Source organism: Mus musculus, chromosome 12, assembly GCF_000001635.26.
Source record: "Mus musculus strain C57BL/6J chromosome 12, GRCm38.p6 C57BL/6J".
Lineage (NCBI taxonomy): Eukaryota > Metazoa > Chordata > Mammalia > Rodentia > Muridae > Mus > Mus musculus.
In genome coordinates this window covers 32,930,066-32,953,438 of record NC_000078.6, presented here as the reverse complement: position 1 = coordinate 32,953,438, position 23,373 = coordinate 32,930,066, and the positions used below count along the sequence as shown (strand labels likewise).

The 23,373-nt window shown below is 44.2% G+C and overlaps 2 long non-coding RNA genes and 1 pseudogene across 2 annotated transcripts in view; 1 reads left to right on the top strand and 2 right to left on the bottom strand.

Moving 5' to 3' along the window:
- The window catches only part of 4933406C10Rik (RIKEN cDNA 4933406C10 gene), a 34,406-nt gene that overhangs the window by 351 nt on the left and 10,682 nt on the right, over positions 1–23,373 (top strand). Inside the window, exon 2 of the long non-coding RNA NR_044986.1 lies at positions 68–241. This is a non-coding gene — a long non-coding RNA (RIKEN cDNA 4933406C10 gene). The remainder of the gene's footprint in view (positions 1–67; positions 242–23,373) is intronic.
- Gm51998 lies at positions 11,716–16,567 on the bottom strand. Its single transcript, XR_003950243.1, has 3 exons — positions 16,465–16,567; positions 15,717–15,802; positions 11,716–11,977 (listed from the first exon to the last, which is right to left on the bottom strand). It is a non-coding gene; the product is annotated as a predicted gene, 51998 (long non-coding RNA).
- On the bottom strand, positions 22,724–23,284 carry Gm18622 (predicted gene, 18622; annotated as a pseudogene).

Sequence of the window (23,373 nt, the reverse complement as noted above, 5' to 3'; positions counted from 1 at the left end):
TTTTTTTGGGGGGGGGCGGGGGAGTGGGGGGGGGTCAAGTTAACTCATCTTTCATGATTTGTCTTAGGGAACACTCCCTCCTGCCACCAGAATGGGACCAATCTAGACATCTCTTCTCTGGCTTCCTTGTGCCTGGCCTTTTTTGGAGGGTTGGGATAGTGGCCTGTCTTCATGCATGGTGAGATAACACCAACATCGAAGGAAGATCTTTGCCACAGAGGATCCTAGTTCCAGCTCCCAGGTACTTATTTATATTTCCTAAATGTCAGTGGAGTATTCCATTAGAACTGACCACTACCCATGAACAGTTACTACCAAGCTAACACTTCCTCCTTCCTTCACTCTTATTTCCGTGTATTCCACTCAGCATTTCTCTTTAAGTCTTAAAAAAAAAAAGTTATTTTCTGCTGAGACCTGTTGGATAGGAACCCACAAGTAAATCACTTAGCTGTGCTTCAAAGGAAAAAGTATTCAAAGTAGAATTATACAAAATAGCCAAAAATATATTCAATGTAATTTCAAAATGAAATAGATGCTAACAGGATGGGATAATGCTCATCTTGCAACTTTATAGAGCTGAGAGGTCTGAAACAATTTGTACTCCCATGGTTTGTTCCTGTAGTCCTGTCACCAGGCAGCTGGCTGAGGTTTGCTTGACTGCACAGTTGGATAGGAATTGTGGGAAGGATAGGCAGGGGAAGCAAGTGAGGAGCTGGTCTCTTGTAGCCTTCATTTCTGTCAGGCAGCAGTGAGTGGTGGCTGAATCCCGACAGAAGCAGCAGCAAGTGGCACCCTCTAGTGTTGCAGCCCTCATAACTCAACCTTACAAATGTTCCGGTTTGTAAGTCTAGAACACTGGGGTTCCTCAACCCTTGGCAGCTCTTGGCCCAGGATGAGACCTTTGGCCCTGAAGGCTTAACAGCTATCTGGAGCTCTTGTGGTGCCAGGGCCTGCCCTTGCTCTTCTCTGGCTGATTATAAGGTTTTATCCGTTAGTCTTGGCTCTCTACCTCAGCTGCTAGGACTGTTCACTTCTGCCGCCTTAGACACAGGGTACCTGCTACTTCTGTGTGTGCCATTTTGCCGCCACTGCTTTCCAGTCTCTGCTGCTTTCTGTTCTGTGTCATCTTATCCTGCACTACTAAAAGTAGGCAAGACCACCTAAGAGCAGTTGTGTGTGTGTGTGTGTGTGGGGGGGGGGGGGTAAGGCTGCAATACCAGAGGAGCTTACAACACCAGAGTATCCTGACTCAGCACACTGAGTGAGCCTGAACGTCCTCTGATGTAGCCTAAGGACTATACCTACCAACACTGGACAAGCACAACTGTTTGTTTTAAATAAATTATACCCAACACTCTGAGCTAATCACAGATTTGTCTCTTAACGCTAGACCCCCTGTACTCACTGATAAGTGGATATTAGCCCAGAAACTTAGTATACCCGAGATATAAGATACAATTTGCTAAACACATGAAACTCAAGAAGAATGAAGACTGAAGTGAGGACACTATGCCCCTCCTCAGAATTGGGAACAAAACACCCATGGAAGGAGTTACAGAGACAAAGTTTGGAGCTGAGACGAAAGGATGGACTATCTAGAGACTGCCATATCCAGGGATCCAGCCCATAATCAGCTTCCAAACGCTGACACCATTGCATACACTAGCAAGATTTTATCGAAAGGACCCAGATGTAGCTGTCTCTTGTGAGACTATGCCGGGGCCTAGCAAACACAGAAGTGGATGCTCACAGTCAGCTATTGGATGGATCACAGGGCCCCCAATGGAGGAGCTAGAGAAAGTACCCAAGGCGCTAAAGGGATCTGCAGCCCTATAGGTGGAACAACATTATGAACTAACCAGTACCCCGGAGCTCTTGACTCTAGCTGCATATGTATCAAAAGATGGCCTAGTCGGCCATCACTGGAAAGAGAGGCCCATTGGACACGCAAACTTTATATGCCCCAGTACAGGGGAACGCCAGGGCCAAAAAGGGGGAGTGGGTGGGTAGGGGAGTGGTGGGGGGGGTGTGGGGGACTTTTGGGATAGCATTGGAAATGTAATTGAGGAAAATACGTAATAAAAAAAAAACACTAGACCCCCAAAGGAAGGGTTCCATGTCAGGTCACTGTGGGAATGATTCCAGGGTCATCTAGAGTGGGCATTGAGGAAGCAAAAAAAACTTAGATAAACTTTTTCAAACAGCTCTGGATGGCACTGTGCCTTTAAGAAGCAGAGCAGTCAGCTACAGTTTTTGCATAATTATCTCAGGGTGTCCATGAGATGTCCAAGATATTTGTTATTAAGCACATAGTTATTGTGCTCAAGGTAGCCAAATTGCTCCATTCTCAATGTCTATGCTAATTTGTAGGGAAATGAGCATCAAAAGGAACATTTAAAATAATAGTCTTAACGCACTTATTAGTACAGGTAGTGCCCCAGGGACAAATGTATTCCAAGATCTGCCTTAGTTCCAGCTATTCAGTAGACTGAGGAAAGAGGATCATTACAAATAGTTTTTTCTTTTCTTTAGTGGAGTCCAGGAATTGAAGTTGGTCCAGCCTGGGTGATATAATCTCAACCTGTTTCTTGTTTTATTTTTTCTTTTGAGATAGGATCTCACTCTGTAGCCTTGGTTGGCCTTAAATTCACAGATGTCCACTTGCCTCTGCCTCCCTCCCGAGTGCTGGGATTAAGGCATTTCTCAGGGTGGTGGTGGTGGTGGGGGTGGTGGTGGTGGTGGTGGTGGTGGCTTTCTCTGTCTATTATTGTAGTCTCAGGAATTACGATAGGCTGGATTCTTAACCTGTGAGGTATGCATTATATTGTCTCTCTTTTACTTTTTGACTCCTTTCTCTCCTACTTGTTCAAACCCACCAGTGGAAGGTCTTATTACAGCTTCCCAGGAAATCTGCCAGACTTGAATTTTAAGAGGGTCCCTTCATTGGCCCTGAGCCATTGTTTTTTCAATACAGAGACCACTTAGTGTGGTCTGAGCCACATCGGGTCACTTGTCAGGATTCATTTATAAGATCTGAATGGAACCACAGGAAGCATGAAACCTTAGTCACATGTGACGTAGCACTGCTGCCTGAGAAGGAGGTAAGAGTGGATGGCAGAGCCAGGGGTGTCTGCAAGAGTGTCACACTCCCATAACAGTAGCATTTCATTGAAAACATAACTGTTCAAACTCTGGGAAGACTGTTCAAGATGACGGTGAACCATGCCTACAACTGTGGTCATTTCCTCAACTCTGAGGAAAGGCCTGTGGAGACCGGACAGACGAGGGTGTCAAACATGAGATCCCCTGAAACTGGAGTCATAGTTGGCTGTGAGCTGCCATATGAATGCTAATACCCACCTAGGTCCCCTGCAAGAGCAGGCAGAATGCTTAGCTGCCAGCTCATTGTTCCAGTCCTCTTCTTATTTCTTTTATGAGGGCAATTACAGAAATAATGCTTGTAATGCCAAATTGCCCTATCTGAAGTCGTGTGTAGATCTGTATAGATGCTAAATAATTTGTCACTATTTCACTCTCTATTTGCCCCTTACAGAACATTTGCTGGACTATGGCACTGGGATTTAGAGATGGATGTTCAGAGGCCAGGAAGGATGCTCTATTGAGACAAAAATCATATCACTGAGTAGCTATAAATATGCTTTGCTTTGCTTGGTGGGAATATAAGATTTCTGGCACCTTACTGGCAAAATAAGTCTTTGTAATTAATTCCCAACTAAATGTTTTCTTTCTTTTTCCTGAAAATTAGTTTTGAATACTTCAAAATTAAGTTCAAAACCTACCTGAGTTTTGTTTATATATACAAATAGTTTTTTCTTTTCTTTAGTGGATTCCACAATAATTTTGGAAACAATAATTGCATGCATTTAATTGTGCACCACATTGATTCAGTAGGCTTGTCTTCCAGTTAGTTTTATGTCAGAGTGACATGTGCTGAAGTCATTTGTAAAGGGAGCTTCCATCAAGAACCTAGATTGGAGGCTAATATCCAATATATATAAAGAACTCAAGAAGTTGGACTCTAGAAAATCAAACAACCCTATTAAAATATGGAGCACAGAGCTAAACAAAGAATTCTCAGCCGAGGAATACCAAATGGTTGAGAAGCACCTGAAAAAAAAAATGTTCAACATCCTTAATCATCAGGGAAATGCAAATTAAAACAACCCTGAGATTCCACCTCACACCAGTCAGAATGGCTAAGATCAAAAACTCAGGTGAGAGCAGATGCTGGTGAGGATGTGGAGAAAGAGGAACACTCCTCCATTGTTGGTGGGATTGCAAGCTGGTACAACCACTCTGGAAATCAGTCTGGCGGTTCCTCAGAAAATTTGACATAGTTCTACCTGAAGATCCAGCAATACCACTCCTGGGCATATATCCAGAAGATGCTTCAACATGTAATAAGGACACATGCTCCACTATGTTCATAGCAGCCTTATTTATAATTGTAAGAAGCTGGAAAGAACCCAGATGTCCCTCAACAGAGAAAGGAATACAGAAAATGTGGTACATTTACACAATGGAGTACTACTCAGCTATTAAAAACAATGAATTTATGAAATTCTTAGACAAATGGATGTATCTGGAGGATATCATCCTAAGTGAGGTAGCCCAATCACAAAAGTACACACATAATATGCAGTCACTGATATTAGCCCAGAAGCTCAGAATCCTTCTTAGAAGGGGGAACAAAATACCACAGAAGGAGTTACAGAGACAAAGGTCGGAGTAGAGACTGAAGACCATCCAGAGACTGCCCCACTTGGGGTTCATCCCATAAACAACCAACAAACCCAGACAGTATGGCAGATGCCAACAAGAGCTTGCTGACAGGAGCCTGATATAGCTGTCTACTGAGGGACTCTGCCAGTCCCTAGCAAATACAGAAGTAGATGCTCACAATCATCCATTGGACAGAGCACAAAGACCCCAATGAAGGAGCTAGAGAAAGGACCCAAGGAACTGAAGGGGTTTGAAGCTCCATAGGAGGAACATCAATATGAACTAACCAGTACCCCCAGAGCTCCTTGGAACTATACCACCAATCAAAGAAAACACATGGTAGAACTTGTGACTCTAGCTATATATGTAGCAGAGGATGGCCTGGTCGGTCATCAATGGGAGGAGAGGCCCTAGGTCCTGTGAAGGATCTATGCCCCAGTATAGGGGAATGCCAGGACCAGGAATGGGAGTAGGAGGTATGGGGAGGGGGGAGGGGATAGGGGATTTTTCGGAGGGGGAAACCAGGACAGGGGATAACATTTGAAATGTAAATAAAGAAAATATCTAATAAAAATAAATAAAAGAAGGGGGGGAAAAGAACCTAGATTGGCCTGAGGACAAGCTGTGGTCCATTTTCTTTTCTTTTGGGGGAGGTAGGATGGGGAGTGAGACAGGCTCTCTCTATGCAATCCTGGTGGCTCTCCCAGAACTCGATATGTAGACTAGGCTAGTCCCAAACTCATAGAGATCCTCCTGCCTTTTCCTCCAAAATTCTGGGATTAAAATCATACACCAGTATTCCTAATTCCCATTTCCTTGATTGTGCTTCCAGTGTGCAGTGCCATCTTTGGTCAGGTGGTCCTTGGTACACCAAGGAAGCAAGCAGAGCAAGCCATGGGGAGCAAGCCAGTAAGCAGCACCCTTCCATGGCCTCTGCATCAGCTGCTGCCTCCTAGCTTCTTCCCTGTTTGAGTTCTTTATCTTAATTCTCTCAGTGATAGACTATACTAAACTGTAGAGTTGTAAGCAAAGTAATGCCCTCCACCACCACCACCCCCCAGTTGATTTTGGTCATGGTGTTTTTCTCCCAGCAATAGAAGCCCTGAACGAGACAACTTAGTAAATCTCAAAATAATTAAAGCCTTTAAAAAATAAACTTGCAATATATTTTAAATTTCTATTTTAGTCTTTAAAATGTATTTTTTTTTAGATTTATTCTGTTTTATGTATATGGGTGTTTTGCCTAGATGAATGTATGTGTACCATGTGCATGCCTGGTGCCCTTGGAGGTCCGAAGAGGGTGTCATATCCCTTGGAACTGGAGTTAATAGATGGATGTGAACCACCATGTGGAAGCTAGGAACCAAACCCAGGCCCTCTGCAAGAGCAATAAGTGCTATTAACCACAGAGCCATCTCTCCAGGCCCATAAACTTCCAATTGCAAAGCAATAGTTGATGTACAGGAAAGTTACAAAATACAGTTCTATAAACATTTTACCCAGGTTTCTCTAATGTTAACACCTTCTATAACCACCATGTTTGTCATTTTTTTTTCCTTTGATTAGCTGAACATGTGGCATGTCTGTAACCCAAACACTTGGGAGATGAGGTTGGAAGATCAAGAGTTCAATGTCAGCCTGAACTACATGAGATTCTACCTCAAAAAATTAATTAAAAATAAATTTAATATTAGCATATTACTGTTGATTAAACTACAGAAATAGCCAAACTCCGTCAGTAATCCACTAATGCTCTTTTACTGCTCTATGGCCCAACCCAGAAAACCACATTTAGTCTTACTAGATCGTTAAAATATGTTCAGTAGTGTTGGGAAGCAAAGACGTCCTTCTTTTCCATCCTGTTGCAAACAGAGCCGAGTGCAGCAGAAGAGCAGTGCATGGCAGATACCTTGGCCCCAGCTGACCTTGATGGAACTGCTGATCTCTCTGCCTCACTTCCCAGCACCTGCCCTTCTTGGACCCCTGTGTCTTGATTTCAGTTTTGTAATTACAATCTGTTTCTCCGCATGACACAGTTTGACATGTGCTTTCATATCCTTGCCTCCTCTTGCCCCTCCCCCAATCTCTGTATAATCTTTATGAATAATAGAGAGTCCTTTAAATTTCTGTGGTCCTGTTGAACAATTCAGTGGTTAAACTCTGCCTCTAAACCGTGGCCTGCAGGGGGAGGCTTAGAGGTTTTCATATCCCCATTCGTAGGTGGCAGAAAGAAAATGAGAGTTGTAGTAAGATTTGTACTTCATAATTAGACCATTTAAAAGAGTTTGTGGCAGGGTTGCTGGTGGGACGACACCCTGAGAACCGAAGCTTGATCTCTGGAACCCAAGTAGAGGAAGAAGAAAGTCAGCTCCTGTAGAGTATGTGTGGCCTCTACACATGAGTCGTGGCACTTGAGACCCTAAAATAGTAATAGTAGTAGTAGTAATAATAATAAAGAGCTCCTGGTACTATGAGAAGAACTGAATAAATGTATCCTTTTCCTGTCACTGTGTCCCAGAAAGAGTAGCTGCATCAATCTACAAATTAGCCAAAAAAGCAACAAAGACTTAGTGTTAGAACAACAACAACAACAACAACAACAAAAACTAAGAAGATCACACTTTATTGAGCAGAGAGAGTTGTAAGGAGGACTCTTCTATTGATAAAGAAATATAAAACTTGAGACTGGAATTTTAGAAAGCAAAGAAAATAATATTTTTATAACTGAACATCACACAGAGCAAAATTATTGTAATCTTTTCTGTATGGATCTAGTCTTCTTTAATCTCTTTGAATTGAAAGTGAGCATAGTTCTCAGCACCTTTCAAGCCCGGATTTCACTGCAGCAATAAGTAAGTAGGGGAAATGTTCTAATTTGTAGGTGTTTGTCAGGAGCCATCTAGGATAGCAGGTGGCCTTCCTGGAGATGGCCCACTATTTTTGCATGGTCTGTGATTGGTGAGTTCTATGAGGCAAGGTCCCAAAGAGACTTCATCTCAGGATTGCTTCTTGCATCTGATAATGCCTTTCCTGTCATCATCAAATTAATATAATAATTCCTGGCCATTATCCCATCCTACTGAGCAGATTTCCTGCAGATCAACATCAAGATGAACTTCCATGAATTAATGCTGTTTAGATGAATTAATGATTTTATAGAATCCCTGATTTAATCCAAATAATCTTAGGAAGAAAAGTTTTAAGAGATGGCTTTAGTTGCTTTCTAGGAAGCGGTAACAAAGTTAGAGCTAAGAGTAGAATGCGCCCACTCCTCATAAAGTAAAGGCTGCATAATAAGAAATACAACTTCACTAAACAGAGAAATGGGTTTGGGACAAATTTGTGTTCCGGGGAAAACATTCAGGCCCAAGGATGAAGCCACAGGTGTGCGCTATGATAAGACAAGGCCATGAAAAACTGTTGCTTTGAACTTAGAACGAGTTTATGGGATGAAACGCTGCTTTGAACTTGTTATTGATATCTTCCTGTTACTCCCCTTTTATGTAACATTTTATCTATGAGGCAATTCATTCTTACATAGAAAACTTTTTGTATTAAGGATATAAAAGGCTGAAAGCAATAAAGAGAGGTGGTGCAGCCATTTCCCACTTCGCCCGGTGTGTCTGTGTCTGTGTGAATGACAGCCTTCCCTTCTCTCTCTGGTTCAGAAAGAGTTCACGAGCTCCCTGGCCAGTGAGAAACTTCTGGCTGACTCTCCAGAAAAAAAAGAGCACTAGCAATAAGTCCTCTGCTGAATCCCCTGCTGCTATACAGCATATGGTAATTGCCAGAGAATCCTATAGCAATTTTATAAAGTAAATAAGAGTTAAGTTTTTCAGCACTTAATGAAGCACAGAACAGTTAGAGAATGAAAAGGCCAGAGATCATCACTCTTCTGACCCACAACTACAGGCTGTGCCCCACTTTCCAGCTGGCAGGCTCTGGCAGATGTTATTATTACCATCAAAATACTAAAGTTTCTAAAGAGAAAGGGTTTAGTATATAAATAACTTGCAGTGATATAAGTTGGCTTTATTTTTACTATAGCCAACTTATATCACTTTTTACACTTTTTGGAGAACTTTTAGTCATGTTTCAGGTGACCTTTGAGTTTAAAATAAGATAAGAATTATGGTCCATATCTTAAAGATCTGGAAAACAAGGCTTAAAGGAAGAAAGCATATCTGAAAGGGATTCACAGATGAAGTGATGTAGCACTAACGCTTGGGCAGAGATGTGTAGGGCTTCCTTAGGTAGGGGGCTAGGACAGAGCAGAGTGGTTGAAGGGAGGAATGTGCTATATGGGGTCCGATTCTTCCAGATGTGGAGGTGGTGAAAGGATTGTAGAGGACCAGCCTACAAGTATGGACTGTAGGCTTGACAGAGGCTACTTTCTGGCAAAGCTGAGTGACAGGGGGAGATCTTAGTTTGGAAGAGACACTGTGGCAGGAGTATAGAACACAAACAGGGAAGATCCCGAGCTGGTATTGCACAATAGCTGCTGTGTTCTACTCCTGTTGGTAAAGAGCTCTTAGGCCCCAGTGTGGTAACAATGACCAAGAACAGGCAGCCAAATTAGCAACACTAGCACAATATTGCATGCAACAGAAACATGGAGGTTGAGGAGCAGGAAACCACTGGGTCCTGACTGGATTTGTCATGGGTGCACGCTCCCCCAGGACAGTACTATTTCATTTCGTTTTTTTTTTTTTTTTTCCTTTTTTCTGCTTACTTTGCACCAATTTTGTTTCTGTCGGTCAACACTGGCTGAGTATTTGTGATAATAAACCAGGATTTGTGACTGAAGACAAATCGTCCCCAGGGGTGGTGCGTTTGGCAGGCTACCTGCCCGGGTAAGCAGCATTAATATGAACATTGTACAAACCAGTTTTGAACAATTTGTCTCAGAAGTCGTTATTCAGAGGACTTGCACATTTTATTGTCTCTAGAAAGCAGAGCCCCCCCCCCCCCCAGCCTCTACAGAGCTTTCAAGTTTAACATTGTATTATATAGAAGGCTTTCTCTTGATATTAGGAGAGGAGAGCACCGTGAAGCAGTTCTGTGAGAGTGATTTGTGTCTCCTGTTTACCATCTCACAGAGAACTGGGTTCCTGCCAAGGAGAACATGGACTGTGATAGATTTTCCAGGACAATGAACAGGGTGGTCAAAGTGCTTTGTTTTAAGCCTATCAGACCGGAAGGCCTGCAGAGCTGAACTTCCTCTGTCTACAGAGAGGGAACTGTAGAAATGCTGGTTAGCCCGCCCTCCTGATCCTGGCTTTCTGGAATCGCCAGGATCTTCTGAGTGGTATCACAGCATTTACTAGGAACAGACCACCAAAAGTGATCCCTTCCCATGCTGACTTCTTTAGACACAAAAGTCTATCATCTCAGCAACAGCAGCAACAACAGAATCATCTTGGGATGTGTGAAGAGGGGAATACAGAAATTACAGAGTGGGAACAAGCTGGAAAATACAAATGCCAAAAACACAGAGTACATCGAAAGCTTTAGGAAGAAGAAAGTGTACTTTGCATGCTAGCTGGCTTTAGAATGTGAATTATAAATGCAATGGGTCTAATTACTAGTATACTGTAGGAGATGGTCTTATAAAGGATCCCTCAGGGGAACCTGCTCTGATCATTTGTTCTGTTTCATAGCTGTGTGTCTTTTACACTGACTTTTTGCTTTGTTTTGTGGTGTTCAGTGAATAACCCAGGGCTGCCTCCATGCTAGGCAAGTTCTCTCCACCTACAGCTCACGGTTTTGAGGCAGAGTTCCAGTGTATAGCCTAGCCTGGCCTCAAACTCACAATCCTTCTGTTTTAGTTTGCCGAGTGCTGTGACCACAGGCATTTGACACAGCATTTGGCGGTCCCCTTACCCACAACTCTTTAAAGCGATAATCATTTGTAATTTTCTTATAAACTAAATAGGTTGGTCTTGACTCTCAAGCAGTTTGCTTGGTTTGTGTTATTTTCCTTGGAAGGAAAGCAAGGGTTTGCGTTCTCTGTATTTAAGATACTCTGGGTTATTATTTCTCTTCCCTGTTGTTTTTAATCTCCTAACATGACCTCAACTTTATGATCAAGGCAGGTAAGCATCTTTATGATGTAGCCTGGAAGAATGAGGAGAGGTTAGAGCACCCCACCACCTACCTGTGGAAATTTGCCTATCTATCATCTAATTATCGTACTATATTGTCACTTAAACCCTGAAATGCCATCATAGGCTAGCAGCTCCATGTTTTAAAATGCAAACACCCTGAAGGCTTATTACATTAAATGGTCTATTGCAGAATGACACTTTAACGGGAAATCATCTGATTTTCTTTTTCTGGCCGTGAGACTAATGGAAGTTTTCATGTGAGTGTCCAAAGAGATGATCTTGGAGTCTGGGATACAACCAAGGAAGGTAGGTTTCACTACAAGGCAAAGTTTGGGCTGCCATGGAGTGACCTGAGAGCTACTGAATGCCTAGAAGTGTGGTAGAGAGTCTGCTAGGTGCTGAGGGAGAGGGAAGCAACACAACCACGGTAAACAGCACAGGGAGCCAAAGTGATTGTTGACCATCTGCAAAGGGAGACTGGATACCCCATACCTTCCTAATTACTGGCTTTTGGAGGCAGGGTCTATGTGTAGCCCTGGCTGTTCTATTAGAGCTCTCTCTGTAGACCAGGCAGTCCTCAAACTCAGATCTTCCTGAGTGCTGCGATTAAAAGCATGTACCACCACCACCTGGCCTTTGTAACATTTAGCCAACCATTCATGTACACCAGGCACCTTGATAAGCCCTGATTATACAAGGAGAAGCACAATATTGTCCTTGTTCTACAAGAGTTTACATCCTTTAGGATTCAGGAGAAGGCCAATAATAACAATAAAAGAGAGTCATTGTCAAGTAGTGGTAGACACAAGGGAGAACAGAGAACACACTATTTTCTGCTTTCTGATCTATAATTTAATTGCACCTAAAAATCTGTGGTGAAACAGATGAATCCACAAGGGCTGCAGACTTCACAACGTACATGGTACAATTCTATTGACTGGGGAGATTCTCAGAATAACCCTGTGAGTCTCTCAGGCCTTTGAAACTCTACAGATTCAGCATCCTCCACTCGGAGCCTCTGGCTGTGGTTTGACCTGGAGACCTAGCTTCTTTCTGTCTGTCATTCTCAGCCCAGCGCCGTGTCTATGCTTCTGCTGCAGTTTCCCAGCATTTCAGTATCAAGAACTCTAGGTCAAAGGAAGAGACGAAAGAGAAAAGTAGTTGGTTTTGGAGTAGCTAGCGACTAGGAGAGAGAAGAAGGGATATGACCAGGCCCTGGGAAAAAAATTAACCAGAAAACTGTTTAGAAAGCTTCAGCAGCTGGTGATCAGTAACTCAAATGAGAACAGTCCAGAATGACTCCTGAAGTAAGAGTGAAGAGTTGTCATCTGGTCTTCAGGGTCAGTGGCTGGGCTATGGAGACACACCACCACTTGTCTTGAATATGCTAATTAGTAATTTGGAAGAGCATAAAAAGGGAGTTATTTGGTGTGGCCACACTGAGAAGAGGAATGGGGTACAATGAGACGTTCCCTAAACATTTACTTGATCTCCAGTCTTTATCTAAGGTTTAGATTTAAATGAGGGCAAGAGCTATGCTAACCAAGTGGCTCTGGTCACAGTGTGCTTCCTCTCATTACTCATGCCTCTTTGATTGCTTCTGTCCTGGTGGCACCTGATTCGTTATCAGATCTACCTAAAATCTTATGTGGGGAGACAAGTTTGTCCTCTGGCTGGTACAAGGGCTTCAGTCCATTATAAGTTTCCTGGGAAATGTTTAGTTCTTTGGAGTCTTGATAGCATGAATGTGTCTCTTTAAAATCATTATTTCTTGCCAGGATGGCTACAGTGTGGGAACCCTGAGTACAAAATTGCAACCTGTGTCCTTGAGGTATGATTCTACTTAGTGTTAGGGACCAGTGACATGTCTGTGATAGGCTAAGAGCACAGTCCCAGACATTCCTTTATGAAAGCATATGCTTAACTAAACCTTCCAAGGCAAAGTCAGGTAGATATCCTGCCATCTTTTTGCTTCCTTTACTGGATTTTGGGTCCAATTATTGAGTATTTCTCTCCCTATATAGCCCAGGATGACCTTGAATTCAGGATCTTTTTGTCTTAGATTCCCTTGCATTAGGATTACAGGCAAATAAAAGCACACTTGGTTTTGTGTGTGTGTGTGTGTGTGTGTGTGTGTGTGTTATATATATATATATATATATATATATATATATATATATATATATATACTACACACACATACAAGGATAATTATACCAGCATTAATAGAACATGGGGGATCAATATAAAGTAGGATTATTCTCACCTACCTACTAGTGAAAATGGGACATAAAAGAAGATTGAACTGTATTCTCCTGTCTTTTAGTAGCTCAGTTTTTATGTGTGTCCAGCATCCTTTTGAGGGCAACATATTCCCTTCTCCCACATCCCAAAGTGTTCCTACTCATGTGATCTGGCTTAGGTTTGAGTATGTGGTCTATGCTCAGTTAATCTGCATATTTTATTTCACTAGGAGCAGTGACTGGTTTATGGAAGAACATAAAATATGAGTTAAGCCAGCAGAAATATTTGGGTATTTTATCAGCTCTTCAGAAAAGTACCTTTTTCTGTGGGTTCCTATCTAATTCCCTAGAGGTCCAAAGCAGCTAGAAACCATCTTGCTACTTGTAAGAGAGAACCAGTCAGCTTAGCGGGGACTAAGGCGCCTGAAGAGGCTACCTCCTGTAGCCAGGCAGGACTTACAATGGAGGGAGAGAGGGCCACCCCACCCACAAAGCCTTTAACCCAAAATTTATCCTGCCTACAAGAAATTCATGGATAAAGATGGAACAGAGATTGAGGAAATGGCCAACCAATAATTGGCCCAACTTGAGACCCATCCCATGGGAGAGAGCCCATCCATGACACTATTAATGGTACTCTGCTATGCTTGCTGATAGGAGCCTACCTAGTATAGCTGTCTTCAGAGAGGCTTCATCCACAGCTGATGGAAACAGATGCAGAAACCTGCAGCCAAACAATGGCAGAGCTTGGGGAGTCTTGTAGAAGAATGGGAGGAAGAAATGAGGGAGCCAGAGGGGTCAAGGCCACCACAAGAAGACCTACAGAGTCAACTGACTTATGCCCATGGAGACTCTCAAAGACTGAGAGTACGAAGGGGCTGGACCTAGGCCCCTTACACATATGTAGCAGATGTGCAGCTTGTTCTTCATGTGGGGTCCCTAACAATTGGAGTGGGAGCTGCCTCTCACTTTGTTGCGGGCCTTTGGATCTTGTTCCCATAACTGGGCTGCCTTGTCTGGCCTTAGTAGGAGAGGGTGTATTTAGTCCTGCTGCAACTTGATGTACCAGGATGGGTGGTGGGTACCCATTGGTGGCCTCCCCTTCTCTAAGGAGAAGAGGAGGGGGAAATAGAGGGACAGGGTGTAAGGGTGGGGCAGGGAGGAGAGGAGGAAGGGGAGCTCTGATTAGGATGTAAAGTGAGTAAATAAATTAGTGGAGAGAGAGAGAGAGAGAGAGAGAGAGAGAGAGAGAGAGAGAGAGAGAGAGCAAGCACGCCAGCAGCTTGGAGAAAAAGCCGAGTAGAGGCAGGCAATACTAGAAAGGATGAGGTAACTGAGGAAAGGCCCTGCAGACACTTCTAGCTGTTGTGAGAGACCTCTGTGTGGATGAAACAGGGTAGAAGGATGAGGCGGGTACCAGACTTTGAAGAAGCGAATATGCCTGTGCCTCACCAAAGAATAAGTTGCCCTTGTCAGGAGAGGCTGAGCTTTCTCAGGATATTTGCAGTGATGGGATGGTGCCAGCAAAGACCGCGCTGGGACCTGAATTCATGTCCCTGAGTAAGCTCAAGATTGCCATATGCCTTTCCATCTCTCTGAAGTCTGCTTGTGTTTTCTGATGTTAGCCTGAATCGCCTAGTTCACCTGGAGGAAGACATATTTTTAAAAATTAGGAATCAGGACTGGAGAGGTGGGTCAGTGGTTATGAGTCTTTGTTGTTCTTGCAGAGGATCTGGGTCCAGTTCCCAGCATCCACATGGTGACTCAACCATCTGTAACCCAATGTGTGTGGTACATATACATGGTGTGCAGGCCAAACACTGGCACAGGTCCCCAGGCTTTAGCAGAACTGACACCATGGTAGAGGCACCATTCTGACCTTAAAGCCCAGGCCCAGTACCTGCAAAAACAGGAACAGAAGCCTAATCCATCAAAGACCTAGTCTCCTAGAGCTGAGCGTTCATTTACACGTAACTCATCCCAACCCAAGGATGGGAAGGATAGGCCTAAGGGAAAGTTACAGGTGTGGAAATGGAGAGGTGGAAAATAATGGCTAAACCAGCCATGGTACAAAAACCCAAAGACAGAGAATGCTCATGAACAGGAGAAAGGATACATTGTGACACATTTTTACAACTGAGTATTACATGGCAGTAAAAAGAAATGAATTGTGCTAACTCACAAAAGTGTGGCTGAACATAGCAATTAAGCAATAAACAGTAAATGAAAAAATAAGTATCCCAAATTTATACATAGATTTTATAGATTTAACACAACCAATATAAAAATATATTATAGAAATGCATATGAGTATAATACAATATATTTTTTAAAGTAAAGGAATTCTGAATGGTTTCTTTGGGTAGGGACTAAGATGTAGAGGTCAGATGTAGCCAAATGGACGGTATGTCAAGAATATAGCTTTTGTTCTGTAGGCTAGGCTCATAGGCACTCAGAAAATATTAAGAATAAATATGTAAAATCCTAGGTCCAAGCATAAACAGCCTGGATTTTGGGGGAAACTGAGGCCGATGCTTCACTGGGACTGAAAACTCAGAGCAGAGGCAGTGAAGGGCAAGGAGGTGAGGTGGGGAGGCAGAGAGCATTGTCCAGGGTGGCTTACCTCACAGACAGCACGGGAGAGATAGGGCTGAGAAGTAGGCAGTGTGAGCCTGGCCACAGGACACTCTTCAGGCCGTTTTGAGTGTCCTTGGGAAAGGAGGGAAATTGTCAGGCTGAGTCTCTAACAAGAAGGCAAAGTCCCATAGGAGCCACTTCTGGGTGCTTGTCAGCTTGCTCTGAATGGCAGTTAAGGATCCAAAATTTGTGATGTGTTTCTACTGAGTCTGGAACTGGTGGAAGATGTTAGGACTGCATATCCTGCATCTTACCGTGATTACCCAGCTACAGCAAGAGGAAAGTCCTGGCTTTCCCAGCAAGACTCTGCTGATCCCAGCTGGGTTTAGTTCATACTGTGGCAGCAACTGAGCCAGCACTGAGCAGAACATTCCAAGCCAGAGTAGCATCGGGGACAGGAGTTGGGGCAGCAGAGCCAGGTTTAAATTCCAGTGTGAACTCAGAAAAGTTCCTTAATTTCTCTCAAGACTCATATAGTTTGTGGAAATAGCAGTAACTACGTTTAAAACGTTGTTTGGGGAGCTAAGAAAGAGAGAATCACATAAAACAACCAGCAAATCTTTGGTACCTACTAAGTGCTGGAAGAAAACCTTTTACTCCCACTCCATTCTCCTCCCTGTCACAGTGATTGTGAGACATTGTTGGAGAGTGGGGTGAGCAGGTCCTCACTCACTCCATCTTCTTTTTATTCCTTCACCCTCTTTTCCTCACCCCGATTGCCCCAGGAAGCTAACCTCATACTACAGGACAAAGGAGAGAAAGATACATTTTCTCCCTTCCTACCAGCAGGCTGTTGTCTCTGCTGGTGGAACGAATGTCATTCCAGCTGAAGCCAGGCACTTTAAGCTGGCAGGTGATTTAGCTCTTCAAATACCTATCAAATATTTATTCTGCATTGGGGCAGAGCTCACCCAGCAGGACAAAGGTACCTTTGCCCTTATGTTAAATGTAAGGCTGTGATGGCAGGCTTCCAATTTGTTGCAAAGATGTGTTTGCTCCCTTAAGACTTGCTGTTGGGGCCACCTGTTCGCATGGCCATTCCTTTATGTGTCTAGCTTGCCACAGAGGGAGCCCAGGTCAGCCAGACACCTTGGTAGCTCCTGGGATTTACTTTAATTCAGAATTGCTTCTCTTTGTTGGTTGGTTAGGAATATCTATTTCAAGGTCCAAGGAATGGCCCCTTAGGTAAAGGATCCGAGAAAAAGGCCAGGCAAGGTGATGTGCACCTGTAACTTCAGCACTGCTTGGCAGGGGCAAAAGGATTCAGGCGGCATGCCAGATGGCCAGTCTAGCTGAAATGGTAAGTCTTGAGCCTTGTCTCAAAAAGGCAGGTGGGGAGGGTAACTTTCTGTTACACAGGAAAGGTAACTTGATGTCAAACTCTGGCCTCCACAGGTGTGCTCATGAGTTAGTTCTGGGGTCAGTCTTGAATCCCAGGAAACATATGCCTATGTCCATTTCCCAGTTTGCCTGTCTTATCTGGCTGTATGCCCTATCTTTACAATGTCAGCATTGGTTCTTAAGACTAGATACTCACTCTCACACTGCTATGGTGCTGAGACGTGTGGTAGAGTGTACTGGAGTTTCATGTTTTATAGACTTTGATGAGCTTTGGCAATTTTCTTTTCTTGTTTTTATTTGGCTTTTTAATGTAGGGGTAAATTGAAGCTAGGTGCCAGCCACTGCCAGAGCCAAACCCTCAGAAGGGGTTCCCCTTATGTCAAATGGCTTTTTAGGCTCATGTGGAGGTTAGAACATCCCCAGTGTGAGCTTGCCTTTCCCCCTTTGAGCTAATCCCACGACCTTAAGATGCAGAAAATTCTGGAAGGGTGGCACACTCCTTATATTCTGTTCTCCTGCTCCTAGTTAATTTCCCATGTCCAAAGATACTGGAAGCCTTGATTATTTTCCAAGTGGGAGGAGTTCAGAAGAGCAAGAAGTGATTTAAAGATTTTTGTACCATTGTGCTCTTAAAATTACCTTTGCCTGTCCTCCCAAACACACACACACACACACACACACACACACACAGAGAGAGAGAGAGAGAGAGAGAGAGAGACAGAGACAGAGACAGAGAGACAGAGACAAAGACAGAGAGACAGACAGAGAAAGACAGAGACAGAGAGACAGAGGGACATAGAGACAGACAGAGACAGAGACAGACAGAGAGGGAGAGAGAGAGACAGAGAGAGGTATGCACACACACACAGACACATGTATGCATGTACGCATGCACACCAGCACACATGCAGAAATGTACACATGTTCTTGCTCCTTTCCCCTCTCCCTCTTCCCAATTTTCCCTCCTCCTCCTCTCCCTCTCTTTCACCCTTTTTGTTAGACAGACCTGTGTACCCCAAGCCTTAGCCTTAAGATTATAGATGTATGTCCAACAAGGTTACAGACATGTGTGAGCAAACTGCCTGGCTTGGGGCCCAAACTGAGGTCCTTGTGTTTGAACACTTGACAGACTGAGCTGTCACTCAGACCTGAGGAACAGTGACCAATGTTTTAAACTGTCCCAAGTCATATAGGGTTTTTGTCTGGGTTAAAGTTTATTAGCTATTTAAAAATTTTAGGGTATGGGTGTTTTCCTCTATGTGTCCCCAGAAGCAAAGGGAGGGTGTTGGATCTCCTGGAGCAGGAGTTACAGATGGTTGTGTGCCTTCATGTGGGTGCTGGGAACTGAACCTCGGCCCTTTACCAGGGCACCAGGTGCTCTTCACCAGTAAGCATCTCTCCAGCCCCATCATGGATGTTTTATATGGAAATGTTCAGAAGCTTGAAACAGCAGTGGCTATAAGGACAACTGAGAGATTATGTGGCTCTCTGGGACCCAGAGGGAATGCTCACTAGGTAGGAGTTATCCTGAGTCTGCGTACAAGTGATTAGTGACATTTTTTATATTGAATCCTACACTGCTTTCTTGTAGAAGTAGTTGCTGATTACCATTCAAATTAGCAATGTCCGTCTGTATAGGCTAGGGAAGTAAGCAGAGGTCAGAGGCCAGCGAAAATAAAATACCAGAATATTATCCCACAAAAGGTGATATTTCACTTAAGTACTAAAAACCTCTGAGAGCCCAGAATCTGGGCTCTCCAAGAGAAGAAATCCTTACAAAATGCTCTTCCCTGTGACATTAGTCTACCTTCATGAAGGTTGTCAATTATGGGAGTCAGTACCTTTCAAGTTAAGATGTCTCCAAGGTAATGTGAGATTGTATAATGAACAGTTCCCAAATCAAGTACCTGTGTGGCTCCCCCCAGTCAGACTCCTCATTCCCTGTGGGCCCCTCAGAAGGTTCAGGCTTCTTTTGAGCTGCAGGTTAGAGGCCTGAGAGTTGAGCCATGTTTTCTTCCCTTTCTAGTCTCAGAGAATCCATTTATCACCATTCAGTTGGTTCAGAACCAACTTAGAAAATGCTGAGAATTGGTTGTTGAGTATATACTGTGGTTCTTTTAAGTCTGGAAAGAATTGTTGCATGTATCCCTGCACAGAGCCTTCCTTGTAACCCAAAAAGCAGCATTATTTATACTTAAAAAAACCCACAGTTTTAAAACTTGCAGAAAGCATTTCAGAGAGATGATATGACTTCGCTAAGTTCACACACAGAGAGGGAATGGTCTATGGACTTCTGCTGCTCTACAGTTCACCTCGTTCCTGAAGAGGCGCCATTTGCCTGCCACGCTTCTCACAAACAACAACAATGCTGACAGCAGCCAATAACATAAGAGAGTCACAAGATGCCAGGCATACACCCAGTTCTCCCGCCAGTCATTTAATGATTCAGACTTTATAACAAACATCATCTATGGTTGAGTAAACTGAGTTTCAGATTTGGCAGGTTTCAGAGAGGTTAAGCATACTGTTTAAGGTTTGCATAGTCAATATTCGAACCTACCACTAGTTGGTTCCTGTATGTGAACATACCTATCTCTATGACCTGGCCAGGCCCGTTGGTGTCTCTTCCAAGGTTTTAATTTCCCCCCAAATGGGAGATTCGAGCAGTAGAAGCACACAGAGTGATCTCAAAAAACATGGGCATCAGATGGGTGGTTGTGGCACACGCCTTTGATCCCATCACTTGGGAGGCAGGGCCAGCCTGGTCTACAGAGAGAGCTCTAAGACTACCAGGGCTACACAGAAAAACCCTGTTTCAAAAAAGGGTCCACACAAAATAAAGTTGTGTGTTGTGTGTTTCCCCCCTTTGTTCACCTGTTTTTTTGTTATAAGGACCACAAGCCTTGAACCTAGGGAGAATGAGAAAACAAAAACAAAAAACAAACAAGCAAACAAACAAACAAAAAACAACTATTTTTCTTCTGCCATAAACTCTGCATTAGTCAGAAGGGACATGTTGAGGATTGGTCTTTTGTTATATATCATAATGCTAATTATTGGTCCCCAAGATCTGGTTGCCTCAGGATAAGGCAATAGATGCTATGTAACCTTGTTCCTTAATTTAAAACTATTGGTTAAATAAAGATGCCTACAGGCTATGGTTGGGCAGAAGAGAGGCAAGTGGGGCTTCATTTCCGGGGGTTGGTGTCTGAGATGAGGACAAAGAGGAGGAGTAGAGAGTGAAGAGAAAGGAAGATGCCATGTGGTAAGGGATCGTGAGAACTGGCCATGATGGTTTGCCAGCTAGAGTAAGAGCAGCCCAGGAGGAACACGGCAAGTCAGATCTTGGGATTATTGATAGGGAAGCAGATACTAATAGCTTAGAGGGTAGATATCTGCCTAGCTCTGATGCTGATTAAGGCTTATAAATATAAACATGCTGCGTCTTTTATCTTGTAACTGAATGATCAAAAGCCAGAGTAGAACCGCCTGATTGAGATTAAAAATTTACTACAACAGGGACATAGAGCCTAAAGGGAAAAAACAAGTAAAATCCAAAGACTTGAAGATATCAGAGTCTGTATCCTAAATGCCCTCCAAAGACCGGTGTGTTAAGGCCTGCCATCCCCCTGGGTGGGGGGCAAGGAGGAGTGGAAACTTTAGGAGGTTGCACCTACAGGTGTCTTTGCGGCCTTGAGCGATGTCCTTAGAGGGGATGAGGGAATTGCAGACCCTTCATCTCCCCTCTTTCTTGCTGGTCAGGAAGTGAATGGCTTGGCTCTGCCATGCCCTCCCTGTAGTGCTGCTTTACCTCAGGTGTAAGCAATGGAGCCAAGCATGGCCTGAGTACTGTGAGCCAGAGCAGCCCTCTCCTTTTTAAGCATCTGTTAGTGATTGGGGAAAAACATGGTGAACACTGTATGCCTTACTAGTAGTGACTCAGAGAGCGACAGCTCAGTATCTTTGTATGCTGAGATTATTGAAGCCTTCCTTCTTTGAATGCTGCCGTCTGTACTAACCATGGCAGTCCAGTTCAGAACTGGTGAGCCCCTCTGGCTGCTTACCAAAGCTCCTGCACTAAGTGAAACCTGAAAGATCAAAGTTTGAGGGAAAGGCCTGCAGTATGATGGTGATTTGAATAGGAATGGCCCCATAGGCTCAGAGATTTGGATGCTTGGTCACCAGGCACTTTTTGGAGGTGTGGCTTTCTTGGCATAGGTGTGGCCTTGTTGGAGGAAGTGTGTCACTAGGGGTGGGCTTTGAGGTTTTAGATGCTCAAGCCAGACCCAGTGTCTTTTTACCCTCCTTCCAGACGCAGAACTAACTCTCTGCTCCTTCTCCAGCAGCACGTCTGCCTGCACATTATGATGCCTCCCACCATGATGACAATGGACTAAAACCTCTGAAACTGTAAGCCAGCCCCAGTTAGATGTTATCCTTTATAAGCTTGCCGTGATCACTGTGTCTCTTCATAGCAATAGACACCCTAAGACAAAGTACATGTATGTACATTGTGTACATACATAAGCAGTACATAGTACTGCGTAGGGTTTTGCCTCCACTAAAAGCAATAAAAATAAGCTAGGTGGTGGTGGTGCACCTCGCCTGGTGGTAGCCCAGTTTGTAACAAAACAGGGGTTTTGGGACCCAGCTCCCAGGGGTCTGTCTGTGGAGATGGTGCTGGTCCTTAGGCAGCCATCAAAGCGCAAGTGGCACTGCTGGCCCTACTTGGAGCTGAGCTGTGCTTAGAAGCAGCAACGACATGAGGGGCAGAGCCAGAGAGCCTCCTAGGTCCAGGAGGAGATGTTCGACAAAGGTCAGCCCCTGACACCCTATAACAAGCACCCAGTTCCTCATGAACGGCTGTGACCTGGAAGAGCCTAGCCTGTACAGAACCTGAAATGACTTGAGTCATTTCTCTGGAGACTCGTGACTGGCTAAGGTGGACAAGGTCTATAAGGTTAATGTAACTTTGTTTCTGTAAACTGCCCACATCCCATAGTCCGTGACCCCACCTCCAGTGCCTGTGCTCTTCTCTAGTCTTCAAAGGAGCACAGAGCAGCTGGAAAGCACCTTAAAGCAGCCCTCCCTCCCCAGCCTGCAGGGAGAGCCCAGGTGCACCTGCAGACCCCTGCGTTACTTCCTTCCACACAGACAGTAAACGTCTATGGAAAAGGGTCTATGTGGATGGGCTACTGATATACTCTGGATGCCAAACCCTTTGTATTTGTGACAGTAGCTGGAGGTCTGCGGATTCTCTTTGAAAGATAATATATTTAAAAAAATTTTTAATATGAAAACATTCTTTTTTTTTTAAACAAGAGGACTTAATTTTCACATTAAGACCTTAGGTAAGTATGCCTTAAACAATTACCAGCACTTATGTCTACAGCAAATTTAATGCTTTATCCAGTTGGATGTGATGGCACGTGCCCGTGTCCCCCACACTCAGGAGGCTGGCAGACTCCTGAAGAGTTTTAGTTCAAGGTTAGGCTATGCGATGAGACTCCATCTCCACAAAAATAGTACTACTGTATTCTGTTTCCTTGCTTGACTCTCTGAGGTGTGGCAGAGGGCAGACAGGGTAGGTGGTGCTGGTGGAGGTAGGCAGTCAGACGGAGGAGGTGCTGGCTCCCGAACTCAGATAGTTCAGTGCCTCCTCCGTCTGCCACAGCACTGGCTGTTCTATGGCTCTTTTGTGAGGTCCTGGAGTAAATCTTTTCAGAACTTCTTGACATGCCAACCTGTTCCAGCTTGGAATTGTAGGTCCTCAACCTCCTGCAGCACGGTGTTGGTTTTCAGTGCTAGGATCAGATTTTTTTTTTTCCTTTTCAAATTTCCTGGAGGAGGAGTTGCTTTTCTAGCTCATGAAGTACCTCATTCTTCATGTCAATGGCGTGGTGCAAACTCTCAGCTCCAGAGCAGGCTGTGGTTCTGATGGAGTTGTGTAAGAAGGAATCCTTCCACCTTGTTCATCTTGGCTCTGACGGCCTCCCGTGCTGAGGCCAGCATTGCGCAGGTGTTCTGCAGTGGGACTTTGGCCTCTTGCACAGAGTCACTAAGAGTATCTTTCTGCGGTGTGTACAGTGTCTATGGGACTTGCCCAGCCTCCTCATTGCCTGCCTGCCTGCCTGCCTGCCTGCCTCCCTTCCCTCCTTCCTTGTCCAGCATCTCCAGGAGTTCTGTTTGTCTCTTCCACCTTTTCCCGGCTCTTGCAGTGGCTGGATGACCTGTGCTTTTGGCCTATCCTGCTTCTCTGTGACTCTGAATCACCCTGAACTGCCCTGAGTTTCTCTGGTTGC